Source organism: Vicugna pacos, chromosome 10 (genome assembly GCF_048564905.1).
Source record: "Vicugna pacos chromosome 10, VicPac4, whole genome shotgun sequence".
Lineage (NCBI taxonomy): Eukaryota > Metazoa > Chordata > Mammalia > Artiodactyla > Camelidae > Vicugna > Vicugna pacos.
Window position 1 is genome coordinate 47,791,795 of NC_132996.1, and position 19,135 is coordinate 47,810,929.

Consider the following 19,135-nt stretch of genomic DNA (forward strand, 5'->3'; position numbering starts at 1 on the left):
GTATCAATTTCTGTTGTACAGCATAATGCCTCAGTCATACATGAACATACATATATTCATTTTCATATTCTTTTTCACCAATAAGTTACTACAAGATATTGAATATAGTTCCCTGTGCTATACAGTATAAACTTGTTTATCTATTTTATATATATTAGTTAGTATCTGAAAATCTCAAACTCCCAGTTTATCCCTTCCCACTCCCTTCTGCCTCTGGTACCATAAGTTTGTTTTCTATGTCTGTGAGTCTGTTTCTATTTTATAAATAAGTTTGTTTGTCTTTTTAGATTCCACATATGAGTGATATCATATGGTATTTTTCTTTCTCTTTCTGGCTTACTTCACTTTGAATGACAGTCTCCAGCTCCATCCATATTGCTGCAAATGGCATTATTTTATTCTTTTTTATGGCCGAGTAGTATTCCATTGTATAAATATACCACAGCTTCTTTATCCAGTCATCTGTCGATGAACATCTCCATCTGTGAATTTCATTCTTCCCATAAATTTCATTTTTGCTAGCAACCAAAGAGCACCAAGTATCACAATTGGTATCATCAGCATAATGTTATAGATGAGGAAGCTAAGGCTCAGAGAAGTTAAAAGCATATCCAAGTTTACAAAGCTGCCATACAATGGTATTAATTGTCTCTAATCTCAAAGGTCAAGCTCTTTCCACCATACTATCATGCAGGCCTCCTGATGAGGGCAATTTAATGAAGATTATTCCTTCCATAGTTGGTGATATACCCCTGGCTTCTTTCCAAGAGAACTGAATGATAGAAATGACATCAAAGCACACAGAATAGAACTTATCTCATCTTCACAGAAATATGCAAGGACCCATAAAATGCAAAGGCAAGCAGCCTGGAGGCTCCAGGTCCTATCTAATGTCTGAAATAAACAATGCAGGGAGAAATGCTGCAGAGGCTCTTTAAAGGGATTTATTAAACTGCTTTTCTCTAATCCTTTGTTTACAGTTTTTTTAATGCCGAACTTGATTATGTTCCCTGAATCCTCTGGCAATTAAAAACAGGTATGCCATGGTTCACAATGCCAAGTAACTAAAATTCCACAGGAAAATACTTTAAAAAGAAAAAAACAACACTGTAAATAATTAGCAATGGTACGTGTATTTTATGGACCTTGCATCCTCCATAGCCCATTATGACCATGATGGTTCTTATGTTATTTTGCATTGGTCGCCATGCTCTTAGCCTGTACAGAAAGATGGTATAAGAAATGCTGTCTGAAAATACACTGTCTTATTTACTATAACTTAAGTAGCTATTCAGTGAGGATTTAAGAGAACTTAGAACCATATTTGCTTGTGCTCATTCTGGACTGGTAATTTTTCACTATGATTCATGTAACTGACTGTATTTCTGTCTTTCCCTTGATTGTTAAACACTTAGATGCAAGAATGTGTAAGGAACTCACAGCTGGCTTCAAATTGTGTCCCCATCTTTTTTAACTGTTCGTCTCACTTACTGATTTTTCTTTTCCACTCTTGACTCATACTCTCTCACTTTACTTGTGTGTGTTGTTGTGTTCTATTTTCAACTTTACTTAAACAAAAATAATATAGAATAGATAAACAAACAACCAACTGTAATATGTGTAATTTTAGGTCAATTTATTTCACCTGTAATTTGTTGAGTGCCTACTTCATGCTAGACCTTAACCTGTGCCAGTCTATGACTATACTATAAATAACAACAGTGCTGCAAAGAATTTGACAATCAAAATATTAAAATATGTAAACTATTCTGATCTAATCCCTTGGGAGAATAAGAATGATCTGAGGATTCCACTGAAGCATAATGTTCTTTATATCCCAGTGCCAAAGAAGCCAGCTTTATGGTTATAGGTGAAGTCTAGGTAAATACTACAAAGTTTTCCTTTTTTCCCCCTCCAGTTTTATTGAGAAATAATTGACATACATCACTGTATAAGTTTAAGGCATATAGCATGACGGTTTGATTTTCATATATTGTGGAACGATTATCGCAGGAAATTAAGCTAGCTAGCATCCTTCATTTCATATAAACATAATAAAGCAAAAGAAAGAAGAAAAAAAATTCTCCTTTTGATGAGAACTCTTAGGATTTACTCCCTTAACAGCTTTCTCATATATAATACAGCAGCGTTAACTGTAGTCATCATGTTCCGCCTTACTTTCCCAGTACTCATTTTTCTTACATCTGGAAATCTGCATGCCCCCCCCCTTTCCTCCAATTCCCTGTCCCCCAACACTCCACCTCTGGCAATCAGATATCTGATCTCTTTTCCTATGAGTTTTGTTTGTTTATTTGGTTCCTTAAATTCTACATGTAAGTGAGACTGGTATTTATCTTTCTCTGTCTGTCTTATTTCATTTAGCACGATGACTTCAATTCAAACCGTGTTGTCACAAATGGTAGGATTTCCTCACTTTTATGGCTAAATAATATTCCATTTTATATACCACACTTTCTTTATCCATTCATCCATCAATGGACACTTAGTTTATTTCCATGTTTTGGCAATTGCAAATTATGCTGCTATGAATATGAGGGTGCAGTTATCTTTTCAAGTTAGTGTTTCTGTTTCCTTTGGATATATTTCCAGAAGTGGAATTGCTGTTATATGGTAGTTCAAGTTTTAAATCCCCGAGGGATTTCCATACTGTTTTCCATAGCAGGTGTGCCAATTTACAGTCCCACTAATGGTGCACAAGGGTTCCCTTTTCTCCACGTCCACGCCAGCATCTATCTCTTGTCTTTTGGATGACAGCCATTCTGACAGGCATGAGGAGGTATCTCACTGTGGTTTTAACTTGCATTTCCTATGACTAGGGACGTTAAGCATATTTTCATGTACCTGTTGGCCTTTTGGAAATGTTTATTCAGGTACTTTTCTCATGTTTAAAAACTGGGTTATTTGAGTTTGTTTTCTGTTTATTTTTTATTTTGTTTTGTTTGCTTTTTGATATTGAGTTCTTTATATATTTTGGATATTAACCCCTTATTGGATATATGGTTTGCAAATATTTTTTCCCATTGCATAGTTTGTCTTTACACTTTCCGGTTGGATACTTTTGCTGTGCAAAGGCCTTTAGTTTGATGTAGTCCTACTCATCTATCCTTGATTTTGTTCCGTGTGCTTTAAGTTTCATTCCCAAAAATCATCACCAAGACCCATGTCAAGGAGCTTTATGCCTGTTTTCTTCCAGGAGTTTCATGGTTTGAAGTCTTCCCTTTAAGTCTTTAATCCATTTTGAGTTAATTGTTTTGAGTGGTGTAAAATAGGCATCCAGCTTCATTATTTTACATGTGGATACTCAATTTTCCCACCACCACTTACTAAGAGGCTGTCTTTTCTCCATGAAGTATTCTTAGGATCCCTTGTCAAATATTAGTTTGCCATATATACTTGGGTATATTTCTGGACTCTCACTTCTGTTCCACTGGTCTATTTGTGTGTTTTTATACCAGTACCATACTATTTTGATTACTACCACTTCATAGTACAGCTTGAAACCAGGGAGTGTGATGCCTCCTGCTTTGCTCTTCTTTCTCAGGATTTCTTTGGCTATCCAGAGTCTTTTGTGGTTCCACATAAATTTTGGGAGTGAAGCAGTTTTTCTAATTGATCTTCTTCTCTTCTTTTACAACAGAGTTACTGAAATTGGTCATAAGGACTGAACTCATTTTTTCACTATTAAATTTACATTCAATTACTTTTTGAACTGTGAGAGAGCCCTGGTAAAGATTTTTCTCTTGTCAAACCTTACTTTTTTTTAATACAGATAATTCCCTCCAAATAAGTATATATGAGAACTACTAGGGTGGGGGTGCCTTTGGAACAAATAGACTTAATGGCTCATTAAACAAATCTTAATTCTAAGATATGAGAACTTTTTTAAAAAATTACACCCTAAGATTTCAGCATCCAAAAGCCCATACCTCATTCAACCAATGTAACACTGTTGTTAAAAGCAAAGACTTTAGGGACAGACAGATTTGGGTCGGTCTCCACTTACTGTTTTAATCTTGGAATATGGCTTTATTTAATCTCGCTAAGCCTCTGTTGTCTTTTTCTTCTGTAAAATGTGAATAGCAACACAAACTTTCCAGTGTTGCTCAGAGAATTAAATACAATAATGGATGTGAATTTATTATCCCAGGGCCCAGGAAATAGCAAATGCACACTAAAAGACAGTTAATAGTGGCATCATTTTATATATGTGTATATGCACATGGGTATACTGAAGATGTAATGTGTGAAATACTCTACTAAGCATCTGGGGAAATGTAAAAGATCTATCAGACATAGCCGTAGCCCCAAGCAAATAACATAATTTTGTGAGAGACAAGAAAAAACAAAATGCCAAACTGTTTCAAAAACATAAGCTCAAAATTGTTCTGAAATAAAGCCAACATTTGAAAAAATTTATTTTAATGATAGAGGTTTGAGGTCAGCCTTAAAAATTAAATGCTAATCAGTCTAAATGGGCACTGAATTCAAATCAGAAGTTTTGAAATGTAAAGTTTACTGAATTTACTTTACGTATTTCATTACCTTGTCTTTTAGGAAAGCACACATTTCTAATTCTTAATAAGCCTATCATTAGAAAATATTCTTTTTGCCTTATATGCACAAAGTCCAGTTGGAAACTTCTCTGTATATGAAAAGACAAGGGATCTCCTAAATTATCACATGCTATTTTTAATTTAACACATGGCTAAGATTTTTCTCTGAGTCTCCTTTATTCCCTCCAATCAATTCAGAAGAACTTCAGCAAAGTATGTATTTGGTGTCACTATGGACATGATACCATCGGTACAACATGATAATCCTGCGTGGTTCGTATTTACTGGATGTTAATCATGCATCAGGTAGTGTGCTAAGCACTTTGCACACATTAGTTCATTTAATCCTTGCAACAACATTGGAACGTAGGTAGAATCACCCTGTTTTTACAAGTGAGGAAAGTGAACCGCAGAAAGGGAAGTGACAGAATTTTAAACGAGGTCTTCCTGAACTCAAAGTCCATGCTCTTGGCTAATGTTCATGATCTCCTAGCCATAGTTTTACTCCAAACAGTAACAGAATTTCTGGATGGCCTCTCTTTCGATCAGCTGGAGATGCAGGACAAAATCTGTTCTAACTACACACACAGCCTCATAGTGGCCCCTCTGAAGCTAATTCCCAAAACTGGCTCAATTCTCATTCTTCTCTTACTTTCAAGTTTAGGCTAAACTACGTATTTATAAGAACAGGAATTTCTACTGTTCTAGTAAGAATAAACATGTACAAGCCACAAAAAAGAAGAAGAAAAAGGAATAATTATTTTTTTGCACCTTAGTGATGAGCAAAGGCATGCTCAATAACTGTCAAACATTCTTTAAAAGTTTTCTTTCTATTTTCAAGTTCATTCTTCTTACCCCTGACTGATCTCAGTATATTTCTTTGGACTGATTCAAGACATAAAGATCAGAACTTAGAATAAATCCTGAGGATAAAAAATAATAAAGGAAGCAGTGAAATGAGCTTTTAAATACATAGAATATAATAAACATATATGAGTATAATCTTACATAGCACATACTTAAACCAAGAGAAGAATATCTCTTTCCTGGGAAAGGTGGGCCCTCAGTTTCGTCTCTAGCTGATTCTCTCACTGCCAGATCCCAAATCTGCCTCATCCTGCACTTAAAATGTGGCTGGCGAAATATTTGTGGAGCAGTGGGTTGGGAGAGTAGGCTAGAAGGGGCCATTTCGTGCATCTGACTGTGCTTTCTCATGCTTTTAGAAAATGTATTAAGCCTTTCTTGGTGGAAAAATAGGTGTACGGAAAGGGCTAGATCCAAAGTTAGCTGAATGGAGTCATGGTAAGTAGTAACGGCAGAGTGATTTCCATTGGGCAGAGCTTAAATCTGTCACTTACAAGCAAAACTTACAAGGAAGCTTTGATTGAGACAGTTTTATATTTCTATTTGAGGGATAAAAATTATGTTTTCTTTTTTCTTTTTTAAAATTATTATCTTATAATAAATGGTTAAGTTGGCCTCATGTATTTATACTTTTCTCTCTCCTGCTTAATAAGAAAATTTACTTAAGCAGAACTGTCCTTCCATAGACAACTGCGAAGAAGCGTTACTGTCAAATGCTATGTAAACGTGTGCAGTTATTATTACAGCCATCATCATTAGTATTTCTGATGGCCTTAAATATTAGCATCTCCTTGTAGAAGACTTTGACACCTCTTTACATAAATAATGTTCTCTGCAGATACATAAGAGAGACAGCCTTAAATGTCACTATGAATACAGAAGCAAGGCAAAGAGAAGATGCATCTCACAGGTCGTACCTGTCCTGATTTCAACTTTATACTAAGCCATAAATCAATCCTTGTACTTTTTCTAAGATAGGTGCATGTTTTTATGTGCCATTTTTATTTTTGATTGGTAAAATGTAATGTATCCATTGGAGACAATGGGCAAAATTCAGAAAAAAAAATAAAGGAAGAAAGTAAAACTATCACTTCAGGATCAACACTGTTAATGCTTTGGAATATACCTGGGTAGGTTTTTTCACATGAGTACACATAAATAATCCTCTCTTCTTCAAATTTAAATCCCTTCTTTAAATTTAAAATGCTGTTTCATAACAGCCTACTTTATTTCACACAGCCACGAAAATATTTCATGTTACTAAATATTGTACTACGTGAGTTTTTAATATCTGTAGACAAGTTTTGAATATATGCATCACACTGCTTAAAAATTGGCTAAATATTTGTTTCTAATTTTTACTACTGTAAGTAATTCTATAGGGAATATCTTTATATATAAAAATTTTTCCACCTCTGTGTCATTATAGCTTTCTTGGGTTTCCTGGGGCAACAGATAGATCAGTCTGGTTTACTGAAACTCACTAGGGATGTCTCCAGGATGTCCACCCTATCCCTGGATCATCAAGTACGATATCTTAGAATCAACTCAAGGGAGTCAATTCCCCAAACTGCTTATGCCCTGTAACAGTATGTTTCTAGTCCCTCTGTTAATTCAGTTTCCCACCCTCAGAATACAAACCCTCACAACATAAGAAAATTCAAGCCATGGTTCAGAGAGGCAGCAATGAGACAACTCTTGGTATACTTTTCAGAGGTCCCATTCCTTACCTCGGAGTCCTTTCATACTTTCTAATTAACCCTGATCAACCGCCTGGCACCAAGTATTTGACCACTTGTCAAAACTAGAGAAGCACTAGCTATCAAATAGAGTAAAGATGAGAGATCTAATTTTTAAGTGTCTAAAATAGTTTAAAAGCCAAACCAAGCAATTGAAAGGATTCAAGGTAAAAGTGAGTGAAGAATGTTATCACCATGATGGCCACAATCTTAGAAACAAAAACATAGGCGTTGATGAAGATTTTCCCTGTGCCCAGCTAAGAGGATTAAGGTGTTGATGTACAGACCAAACTACAGAGCATTAGTCCCACAGACCTGGACAATCAAGTCTCTACCCTACTGCCTCACACTTTGGAGGGCCTTAATCCAGGCCTCCTCTGCCGTGCCTCTGCAGCAGAGTCCAAGAGTGAAGATGATGTGCTCCGCCAGGATCTGGGCCCTCCCTCACCTTCTGGACCATATTTTGAGCACCTAAAACTCAAGATTCCATCCCTGAATGGCCCAAGGCTCACCTCTAGGGCTTGTGCTGGTCCTTTTCCAACAGATTTTACTGCCAACGCACATACTTACGGGTGAATAAGCCTGAGGGTGGCAAAGAGGTACCTTTTTAGGTACCTCTGAATGGTGTTTGGACATGAATTCTGGAGCATCCACTTGGATATGAGTGAGGCCCTTCATGGGGCAGCAAAATAAGAGAAGGGTGCAGGTGGGAGCCTCCACATACTTTTGGCCCAGCCTCTGCAGCCCTCAGGAGGTGCCTGTTTCTCTGGTCCCTGAATGGTTGGTGCCCAGTATATTTTATGTTATGTGCCATTTCAGCATCAGTCTTTTAAAGCCTGGAGATAGTTCTTTAGGGATGAGTCAATTAAAATGTATAAATGTGATACACCTTTCAAAGTCAACTTTTAGGGAACATATTGTAAAAAAAAAAAAAAAAAACCTGCCCCTCTCAGAGCTATAGCTAGGGTCCTCTAGATGAGATTCAGTGTTTTCAGAGGTGCTACAAAAATACCGTTGAATTCAACTGGGAAAGGGAATGCCTACGTTTTAGAAAGTTTCAATGAGCTATCTTGCAGCCACCTACAGGCCTGATGCTTTCTCTCTTCCAAGGTCATCTCACCGTGGGCCTGCCTTTGACCTCTAGACACAGCCAATGGGTTTGCATTCCTCCTCGCCAGGCCACCATAGGTCTGTTTTCTGAGATAGGTGAGGTAGTGGGTGGAATTATTTCCTCAATAAAGGTAGTTCAAGCCATAACCTCCAGTACCTGTGACTGTGACCTTATTTGGAAGTCAGGTTATTGCAGAGGTAATCAAGTTAAGATGAGGTCACGTTGGCTTAGAGTGGGCTCTAAATCCAATGACTGTTGTCTTTACAAAAAGTGGAGAGGACCACAGAGACCCAGGGAAGAAGGTCATGTGATGGCAGAGGCAGAGATTGGAGTGATGCAGCTACAAGCCAAGGTAGGCGAAAGATTGCCCGAGACCCCAAGAAGCTAGGAAGAGGCAAGGAAGGATTTCTTCCATAGAGCCCTCAGAGAGAACGCGATCCTCTGGTCCCTCAGTTTCCAGACTTCTAGCCTCCAGCATGCTGAGAGAGTAAGTTTTTGTTTTATGCCACCAAGTATGTGGTCATTTGTTCTGGCAGCCCTGGGAAATTCACAGAGCAGCTACTGGCCATTTTCTTCTCCAATCACCCTGAGCAGCAGGACCGCACCCCATCTGTACCACCACCTTTCACCTCTGCCAAGGTGCACTGCCAGGTCTTCTTTTGTTAAAGGTTTTACTATCAGTCTCTCCAAAGAAGTGGGCCAGGACGAGGAGAGGGCTGGAGGTGCGGGATGGCAGGGTAACAAAATTACCAAACAGGAAAAGAAATGGAAAGGCATTTTCTAAACATCACTCCCTGGGCTAAGTGTATTTCTGCTTTAATACAGGAAATCTTCACAATATTTTCAAATCCCTCTATTAAAATGAGAAAGCTACATCTCAGGGAGTGTAAGTCACTTATACTTAAACACACTGTCATCTGGCTGAAACAGGGGGAGCCAGGGTTCAAACTGACTCTGACTCCAAAAAGGATCAAGATAACTTTGAAGTTGTATTAATTCACAACAACTTTTTTGTTTTCACTTTGTTAAAAAGTGTCTGTTATATCTCAAGATCAGGCATTACTTTATATATTCTCTTCCTGTGATTTATTAGTTTTATATTAAAATACTATTTATTTTTAGTAAATAAGGCATTGTGTATGTTAAACATTTCTTATATATATTTTAACTTACATTTCTTATTATATATACATATACATATCTATGCATGTTTTGTGTGTGTATATACATATTAAAACTAATATATATATATTCAAATAAATAAATCTCCTTTCCTCTCTCTGAACCAACCACCCACTTCTTTTGCCTGGAGGCAGCCACTGTTATCAGTGTCTTACACATTCTTACCTGAATACTCCATGAATTTACACATTAGTACGTATTGCTATCACTGCTTTTCTCCCAAATGGCAGCATGCTATACACCTGGTTCTGCATCTCTCTGAGAGCTTTTTTGCTTCTAGCCAGTCACTGAAACCCTCCAGGGTGTATAATGTTCCTCTGTTTCCCAGAATATTGCCAAGCAACCTGCATCATCTTTCTCTCCTTAGTCTTCCTTTTTCCCTTGATGTCTTTCTTCCTAGTTAATGCTGTTTTATTCCAGCACATAATTATTGAAAAAATATTAAGTGAATCAGAACATCCAATAAACCAGAACTCCTCTCTAGCCTCCCCAGCCCTAACAATACCTTATCAAGTCAAAATCTAGGTAATCAAAGTTTTACTGCTCTAGAAGGAGAAGTTTTACAAATTGAGTGTAGGATTCAAGGATTTTTTTTGTTTGTGTACTTGTTCGTTTTGTCTTTATAAAAGATTTGCCCTGAAGACTACACAAGGCAGACTGCTCTCAAAGGAGCCCAGATCCATCATGGAAAAATCTTTGTCATTCTTCCCTCCCACCATAAGCTAATCCATGTTGGTATCAATAGAGCAAAAGAGATTAACTTTGTTTAGAGGTTCATGAGAGTAAAGTTGTCCTCCATCTGATTTTTAGGAAACATTTACAGCAATTCTCCTGGTTCACATCTGTATTTCAATAGCACATAGAAAGTTCATTTGTTCAGCTTTGTCAGTATGTTCCAGCCAAAGACCACCGGGAATGGACCTAGAGTTTACCAACCTGGGTTTACTGCAACTTGTTGAAAGGAGGGAGAACACACACCGTGGGGGATGATGGAGCATCTCAGTAAAAGAGTGTCTGAAAACAGATTTAGATGATTTGAGGGAGAGTGTAAGGAGGCGGGACTTTGCTTTCGACTGCATGCAACAGGAAGCTGGGGAAATTTTCTGTGACTGGGCATCCTAACAAATCTTATTTAGAAGGTGGAAGACTAGACTGAGACTTAAAACTGTTGAATAAAGAAGCAGCAGTCACTCGTATTGGCCAGGATGTGGAAATGTCTGGTCATTTTTGTGGCTTGTACAATGCACTTTTTTGTTTTTATGCAGACACAGTTACAGAGAGCACTTGTTTTTGTCTTGAACCATAAAGATCACAGAGTGGCTTTGTCTGACGTTGATGTCCTGAGAAATCGTTTCTGTTCAATAGAACACCAAGTCTAGCTGGCAGCGGGCACCGCGCCAGCCCGCGGCAACACTGAGTCTCAGCTGACAGCACCGGGTCAGCTCCGACAGGTCGGGGCTGCTTCTCTCTTTCTGACTCCTCCCCTTCTAACCAAGGGCAGATGAAGCTAAACTACAGGACATTTGCCTATAATACCCACATTTCTACCACGGCCAAGATTTTGCTGAGCAGGAAGCTGCTTAGACAATGTGGCCTATAGTTGGACCAGGGTCAGTCTCTCCTGCTCCTCCTGTTGCAGGAGGAATAGTTCAAGCCTCTGATGTGTCAATGGCTTTACAGGCTGCACCAGCCAAGTGCAACACAAGCCAGTTATCAGAACAAGCCCTGAAATCAGGAGCCTAGACTACGAACCCCAAGCAGTGAATCCAGCTGGGTCTCTTGTAAAGAGAGCCAAGTGACTTATTGTTTTTCTTAGTTTAATTACAAGCTTATTTATTGGCCTTGTGGCACATAACTACAGCAAGAAATGCCTGTTATAGCATAAATATTCTCTCGGTCAGCTAAGAGCAAATCGAGGAATATGTGGTTGTCCATTAATAACTCGTAATAATGATTTTGGACTTGTTTGTGGAGCTCTCAGAGGAGCAGTTGTATACAAGTGAAATTCTGAAAGAAAGCAAAAGTGATAATGGTAATGTTAATAGTAACTTTGTACTTACGTAATTGAAACCGCAAAGAAATTCTCTGCTGTATTATTTATCTCCATGGCATAATTATAGAAAGGCAAGCATGAAAAAGAAAACTTCCCCAAGTTCATATCAGTAATAAGTAGAAGAAAGAGGAGTTGACCTCAAGTCTGTCTGATCTGATAGCCTGCCCCCTTAGCAATTACTCTCTATTGTCACCAGGCTTCTGGAGTCACCTCCGATGATACATCCTTGAGTAATATGCCTGAGAAACTACCCTTAGAAACCATATCTTCATTCACTGCCACTCTCTGTACTTGCTTGTCTGTAGTGCCACTGCTTTGAGGGTTTGTGGGGAAAAAATCAGAAGCGCCGTGTAATCGGGCAGTTTAGTAGGACAGTAGATGAGAGATTGAGAGGTACCATGTGGTTACACATGTTCCATAGCTGTCATCTTGCTTCTCCATGGACTGATAAAATAAATATCCACTTTGGGGTGACTGCATGTATTGGAAGTCAAAACTTCAAACAATAATTCAGAAGGTAGACATTTGTCCTTTTTCTCCAATAAGGCAGGCTATGGAACTTTTGAATGGTTATTTGTTTCACCCACTTCTTAAAATGCTATTTTTTTAAGGGTTTGTTTTGTTAAAATGTTCCCATTGAAATGTAATAGAGTGACTCGTCAAACTCCCAACCCTGCACCATATCATTTAACTTAGCAAAATGTGCTGATGGATGCCCCCAGCTAATTAGGAAAATGACTCGGAGACCATATCCCAGAGACTCAGAAAATCCTCCTCAACTATGTTTTCCAAGTTAATTATTGGTTTGGGAAGACACATCCTATTTTGAAGACTAAATTCCCCTTTCCTGGAATAAACACCACAGTAATCTGTATCGGTGTTAGATTTTTGTGTCAATGGTTCTGATTAAACTTTTCCATTTATATGTATTGCATCCTTACCCATATAAATTACATTTGAAACACAGAGTGGCATGAAAACTCTTGTCTACCTATATTTTACCCTGAAGCCTGGAACATCACATAATTATTTTGAAAACGATTTAAGGTAGAAATCTGTTCTATGAATACATGCTCTTCATTTCATATGAAAGGTAGGATACCGAAAAGTTGAATGTCAAAAAATAATGTCTAGGAAATTGAATCATTCTATGACTGTCTCATGGTATACAAAATTGTTCCTTTATACAGTTGCTTTAAAGCCAAGTGTTGTTTTAAAACTCGCTAGTTTATTTGAGCCTAAAGTTCATATGTTCCTCTCGCAAGTTTTCCCAAAGTAGGCAGGCCAATGCTGTTGAGCAAATTAAAATTCTGGGGGGAAGAAAAAGTGTACTCTCAATACTACTTACATAAATACCAAGTATGGTGCTGCGTAATCCAGGAAAATGTTATGCAGTGTAGTCATGCAAATGCATCACAATTCAAGGGTTATTTTTATTCTCTGGAACTTTCAAGGAAATTGATGACATTAAGTGTAATTTAACAGAAACGTGCGGCCTATTTAGCTGAACATAAAGTTCTAACCAAATCCAGCAGGAATATAATCTTTGGCCAAAATACTGTGGGTTCTATGAAGTGATATGTGTATTCTAACTTTATTTTTAAAGTCATGCTCATATCTTGGGCAATGAGATCCAGAAATCAGATCCTGATCCATTCCAGATTAACTATGTATGGCAAAGAGCTTATGTTGTTTTATATGTGATTTCATGTTCAAGATGCACTTAGAAGAGAAGAGACAGAAAAAAAGAAAAGGAGAAGGAAGAAGGGGAAGGAGAAAAAAAAAGAAAAGGAGGAGAAAGAGGTTGGGGAGAAGACAAGGTCAGCTCACATCGCTCTAATAGAATGCAGCATAAAAGACCAAAGAGGAGTCAGAACTTGTTCTACATCCAGCAGCTCATGTGATTTCTAAATTTGGCAAACCTGGAATCACATCTTCTCTCTATAGTGAAGTCTCTTCACACTCTGAGGCTCCTCACAGAAAACCTTCTGGAATTAGGACTATTCATATTTTGCTCTCAGATGTTCCTGCAAAACATTCTGCAAATTTAATTAGAGCTTCCTACTCGTGAAGATAGGTATGAAGGACTTTTTAAATGCCACTCGGGAATATGCTCAGGAGATTACCTTAGTAATCTGTCTGATGTCACAGTGTAAGGGCAGCTCCCACTTTAAAAAGTCTGCTTCACATCACATCTACTCCACTAGGCATCTCTGATCCCTTCAGTCTGAAATCACCCAGATTTCTATGCTCCCTTAAGCAACCTGTTTTATTTATTCCCATAAAGTTCCTATTTATTCCTACAAAACACAATTTCTACTTATTTCTGGGTTACTTAAGGATCCACGTCCTGAAGCCTTATTCTCAGAGTTGAAAATCTGGACCTACTTCCTACCAGCCATGTGGTATTAACTTATCAATTATCTGAGATATCATCAGTTATCTCAACTACAAAATGGAGATAACATTTATTTTGCATGGTTATTGTGTTAGTAAAGGTGTTCAAACATTCAATGCTCTTAGAAGAGTGTCTAGCACATGGTTACCTACTATTGTTACTGCTATTATTAGTATTATTATCTCTGTGATGGAACATATCACATACTACCTTTAAAATACTTTGACTAATTTTAATCAGGACTATAAGCCTCACAAGTGGCAAGGATCATACCTTATCCTTTGCATCTACCCACTGCCACTGTTCTTTGAGATTTAGAAGTGCTCATCAATATGTGTGAAACAACTGAAAAATGCACTTGTTTATCACTGACAACAATAACTCTGTAGATAATATTTCTCTTCCATGAAGAATATATATAGGCTCCTGGAGGTCAAGAACTTCATTCATCTCTGCTCACATAGCACACTGTCTAGCATATAGTCGACAATACATACTGTTGAGTGAGTTAAGTTAACAAACATTGGAACAGATGCACCGTAAGTGGAAGTGCTCTGTTGTATTTATCACTATATCCTTCTCAATGCACACAGTCCTGGGAACAAGAAGGTACTCAATAAATCTAGATGAGGAGTGTATCTACTAATACCCAAGGACTTTAAACATGCCTTCAAGTAAGCTCTGTGAATAGGCAAATACTCTGACAAAGAAGTTAGTATCCAAAATGCACATCACGCAATGACATCAAGCAAGGTTGAATGCAGGAAATATGAAACCAAGTTTGGATGAAAATGACTGACACGATCCTATAACAGAGTTATGAATGGCTTCAAGTAACATTCGATCCTGCTTCTCCTGGGGTCACCTACTCTGCTTGCAGGAAACTACCATGAAGTTGCCCAGAACAAGACCCTTTCCCTAGTTCTTTGCATTTGCAAAGCCCAAACACTAACCTATTTCTCTAAAAAGACGGCCCATATATATATAGGGGCTTGGGAGAGGCACAACAGTGAAGGAAAGATTAATAGCCTCATCCTGCTCTTTCTCTTCTCCAAAATGAACGTTAGGTTCTGTGGTAACAAATACCAGCCTCTGGCTTCCCTTCTGAGATTTCCAAATCCACAGGCTCACAGTTCTCTCAAGCAGAAAATAACTTATTTTCTCTGTGTTGTTATCTTTCTCTTTCATTTTGGTTTGCAACTTCTTGAGTAATATGTTGTATAATTGACCACAAAAGAGAAGGAGGAAGGGAACTGTGTGCAGCCAGAAGTTTTGGTATGCAATTGGGCTAGTGATTGCAAGGGGATAGTTTCTGGGCAACAGGGTAAGTCTCCTGGCTATTGTATAAAGAGTTAAGTCACTTGCCTAGTGGTTTTCAGTTGTTTTGAAAAAAGAAAATAGAGTTTACAATCAAAATATTTTGAGGGAGGAATCATAAGAACAAAAATCCTTCAGCTTTATCTTACTTCTCTATCTATAATAGCAATAAATCAAGCAATCAGTCAACTTTCTGAGTATGTCAGTGTGCTGAGTGTTGTGCTAGATATATATCACTGTTACAGAGAAAGAACGTGTTGAAGACACAGACATGATCACCGCCAGCACCAAAATACATGATAGAAACACCTATACATGCATGTACACACACACACACACACACACACACACGCAATTGTCTTCTGGGTTAAAAACAGAAACAAAGAGAAATAATTCGACATTATACCCAATGCTGTCATAAATATGACTGGTCCTAGTTATTTATGCTTCTTCTTCCTGTGATAGGATGGCATGTCCCTAGCCCATTGGCATCAGGCTTGGCCATGTGACTTGCTTGCACCAATAAAATTGAAACAGAAAGCAATAAATGTCACTACTATATTTTCTACTATTGTTTTTCCAGTGCCAAGAGCCCAGATAGGGACTGCACTTTTGGCCTAAATTCTGGTGTGAAGAGATGTAGAGCAGAGCCACAGTTCACATGCAGTGTTAGTGAGAAATAAAATCTCTTTTAGGAAGGCACTGAGATTTGGGAGTCCTTTGTTACTGCAGCAAAACCTAAACCTAAACAGACTATACACATATCTTGAGAGATCAGAATAGCTCATACTCTACTGTTTTGTTCTAGCTCCTCCCCTACTGCATATATTTTCCAAGATTCTTCTCTGTTTATTATGTAAAGTCAAAACTCTTAAGATGGAATTCAAGATTCCATAGGATGTAGACCCTGACTGCTGTTTAGCCTCATCCCTTGCCTTCCATTCCACCCAATACAGCCATACTGACATATTTACAATTCTTTCCTTTCCCCCAAGATTTTAAACCTCTGTACTTCGCTCATAACATTCCCTTGTGGAATCCTATCCACTGTCATTCTCTACTTCCACTTTATATGCAAGGTCAATTTCTACTTATTTGCAAGACACAATCCCTTCTTCTTCTTCTTTCTTAAGTCTCTTGGACCCACCCAAATAATTACTCTCTTTCTACTTCTTGTCACCAATGTAACATTAGACTTCATTGCAATACTTTTTGACATTTCTGACACTGGGAGTTCCTTGAGAGCCAATTGCTTTGCTTTCGAGATCTTTAGATCTCCAACACCTAGTAGAGAGTCTGATATATAATAGATGTCTGATAAATGTTATGAAACTCATGGGTAATTAATGAATGCGTGTGTTAATGGTCTTTCTCCTGTTTTCCTTTCACATTGGCATGTAATTTTTTTTAAAAAAATTCTTGCAGAATGACGAAGAGTAAGAGGAAAAAGTAATTAATTTAAATGTGTTAGTCTTGCTCTGAAATAAAAATGTTATCTCCTTACTAAGTATCTCCTCTCATAATAAAAAGGGTGCTTTAAAAGTTGAGGTATGTGCTAAATGATATCATCTCAATTAGAGATTATGCCTGTAGTCTCTAATTTGGCTTTAATTTCTGTATTAATGGTGATATTTACCTGAGTTCCTACAGGATGTTATGTCAGTCTTAGAGGTTTCTAGCATATTTATTTTTGCATGTGTTCCAGTATGACGCCACCCTAACCCCATCACTGTGGTCTTCACTTCATTTGGAAGCTTAACACTTCAGCTTTCTCATGCATAAAAAGAGGATAAACTGTTTTCTCTTACAGAATTTTCATTCAAATCAAATGTCTCCACATCTCAGTTTATGACAACTTCTTTCTTCTGATTACTCAAACAAAAATTTTGGAGTCATCTTTGATTTTTTTTTCCTCCTCTCTTATTCTATTTCTCATAGCTGGAAATTCATCATAAATCTTGACTGCAACCATTTCTCACAACCTTCACTAGACCATTTAACACTCACAAAAACCTTAAGAATTAATCACAGTGGCAATGCTTATAATATTAATGATAAAGTTAATGCTTAATACTTATCTATCAGGCATTGTTCTAAGGAATTAGACTATCTCATTTAATCCTTACAACAACATTATAACATAGACACTATTTTCATTCACATTTTACAAATGAAGAAATTCAAGGACTAAGAGTTAAGTGACTTTGCCCAAAGCCATAGAACCGGTAAGGGGTGACCTGGTATTTGAACCCAGCTACTCTGGCTCCAGGGCTCTTAACCTGAATGCTGCACTACCTTCCAAATAAAAACAAGTCCTTGGAATCCAAGAGTGATGGAAAGAACACTGAAATTCAAACCAAGGCTTCACACTTTTGGAGAAATGCAGCCTTTGAAATGCGAGCTTGAATTCTAGTTCACAACTTTCTCTATTACCCAGTGTACTTTCTGAGCCTCTCTGAGATTAATTTCCTTACTCAAACTTGGAATTTTGGTTTTCATCTAGGAAATTTATCAGGTGCCAGTCCAATATCCATTTCCCCTTACTCATGTCTAGCAGTACCTAGAATTTCTCAGCTACGTGTATGGAAAAGGCATTAGTGGAACTCTGTCCAGGCATGGGCCTCTGTGGATGGGAAAGGACCACTCCATCCACTAGGAGCTGTGACCTGCAGTGGAGAGTCACAAAAACTATCAATCCTAGCAGGCAGCAAGCTGAGAGAAAAAGTCCCCGACTTCCTTTTTCTTGCCCATCAGTTTTCTGCTGAATCCAAGTAGAAACCAATGGGCAAGAGAGACTGTGGCTGCAGTCCATGCAGATCAGCCTCCCAGCACAGACACAGAGCAGGGCAGAAAAGAACAGGCAGTGGGTCTGAAGGGACAAATGAGAAAGATCCAGCACAAATTTCATTGTTAGTATCAAGTCTGAATGCCTCGGAACGCCAAACCTCCAACACAAAAGGGAAAAGCAAGAAGAAAAGCCAAGGGACCCCTTGAAAATGAAAATCCATACCTCAGGATAGTATAAGAAAATACTTAATTAATTAAGACTGATTTGTGTTATAATGATGAAGAGTTTTTTCATGGTGGTTACACGTTTATTTCTCAGCCTTGGCATCTGCATCCTTAACAGTCTTCACAGCTTTGAATGTTGCCAGCAGCTCACCTAAGTCAGTCCTTATTTGTGTTTTTGGAAAGTCTTTTCCATCTTGACTAAATCACATCTGGCCTGGCAGTTGCTGTTCACATAAAATAGGGGACAGAGCAAAGACTGAACTGGTAAGAGCTCCTCCTTGAAGAAAATACCTGGAGTTTCCATAATTGGTTTTCTTGATAAAAATAAGTCTCTTCAACTTTCCCCCTTACTTCTGTCTACAGCTGCCTGCATTTTCAATCAAGCCACCATGTAATACTTGCTCTCAAACTTACTCTTTAAAGTGTTTTCTGTCCGATACCAGGATCACTCTTACTCTAGTTTATCTTACCAACAATTAAAGTGTTTCAAGTTTTTTCATCCAGCCAACCCTGTGAATTACCTTTTTTTTTTGGCAAGGGAGGGGAAGTTAAAGGTTTGCTTTCATTTGAATTTCATGGACTAGAAAGACTATTTCTTTCTCTACATAATTCCCCAGAATCAAAAATGGTCCCAAATTAATGCCAGGAGACCTCTCTTCTGTCCAGCTTATAGATGCACCCTGCAGATGCAAGGCCGTCTCTGCTGGACAGGAAGGAGTCTTTGCGAGAAATATCTGTGCAATGATTCCTTCCAAGTATCTTTAGTGATAAACTGTCCTTAAATTTTAGAGGCTGAAATTTCAACATCCATCTGTGACTTTTCTAAAAAGTATATAAAATTGCACTTACTACATGGGGCAACAAGGTAGTGCCCCCTAAGGAAAC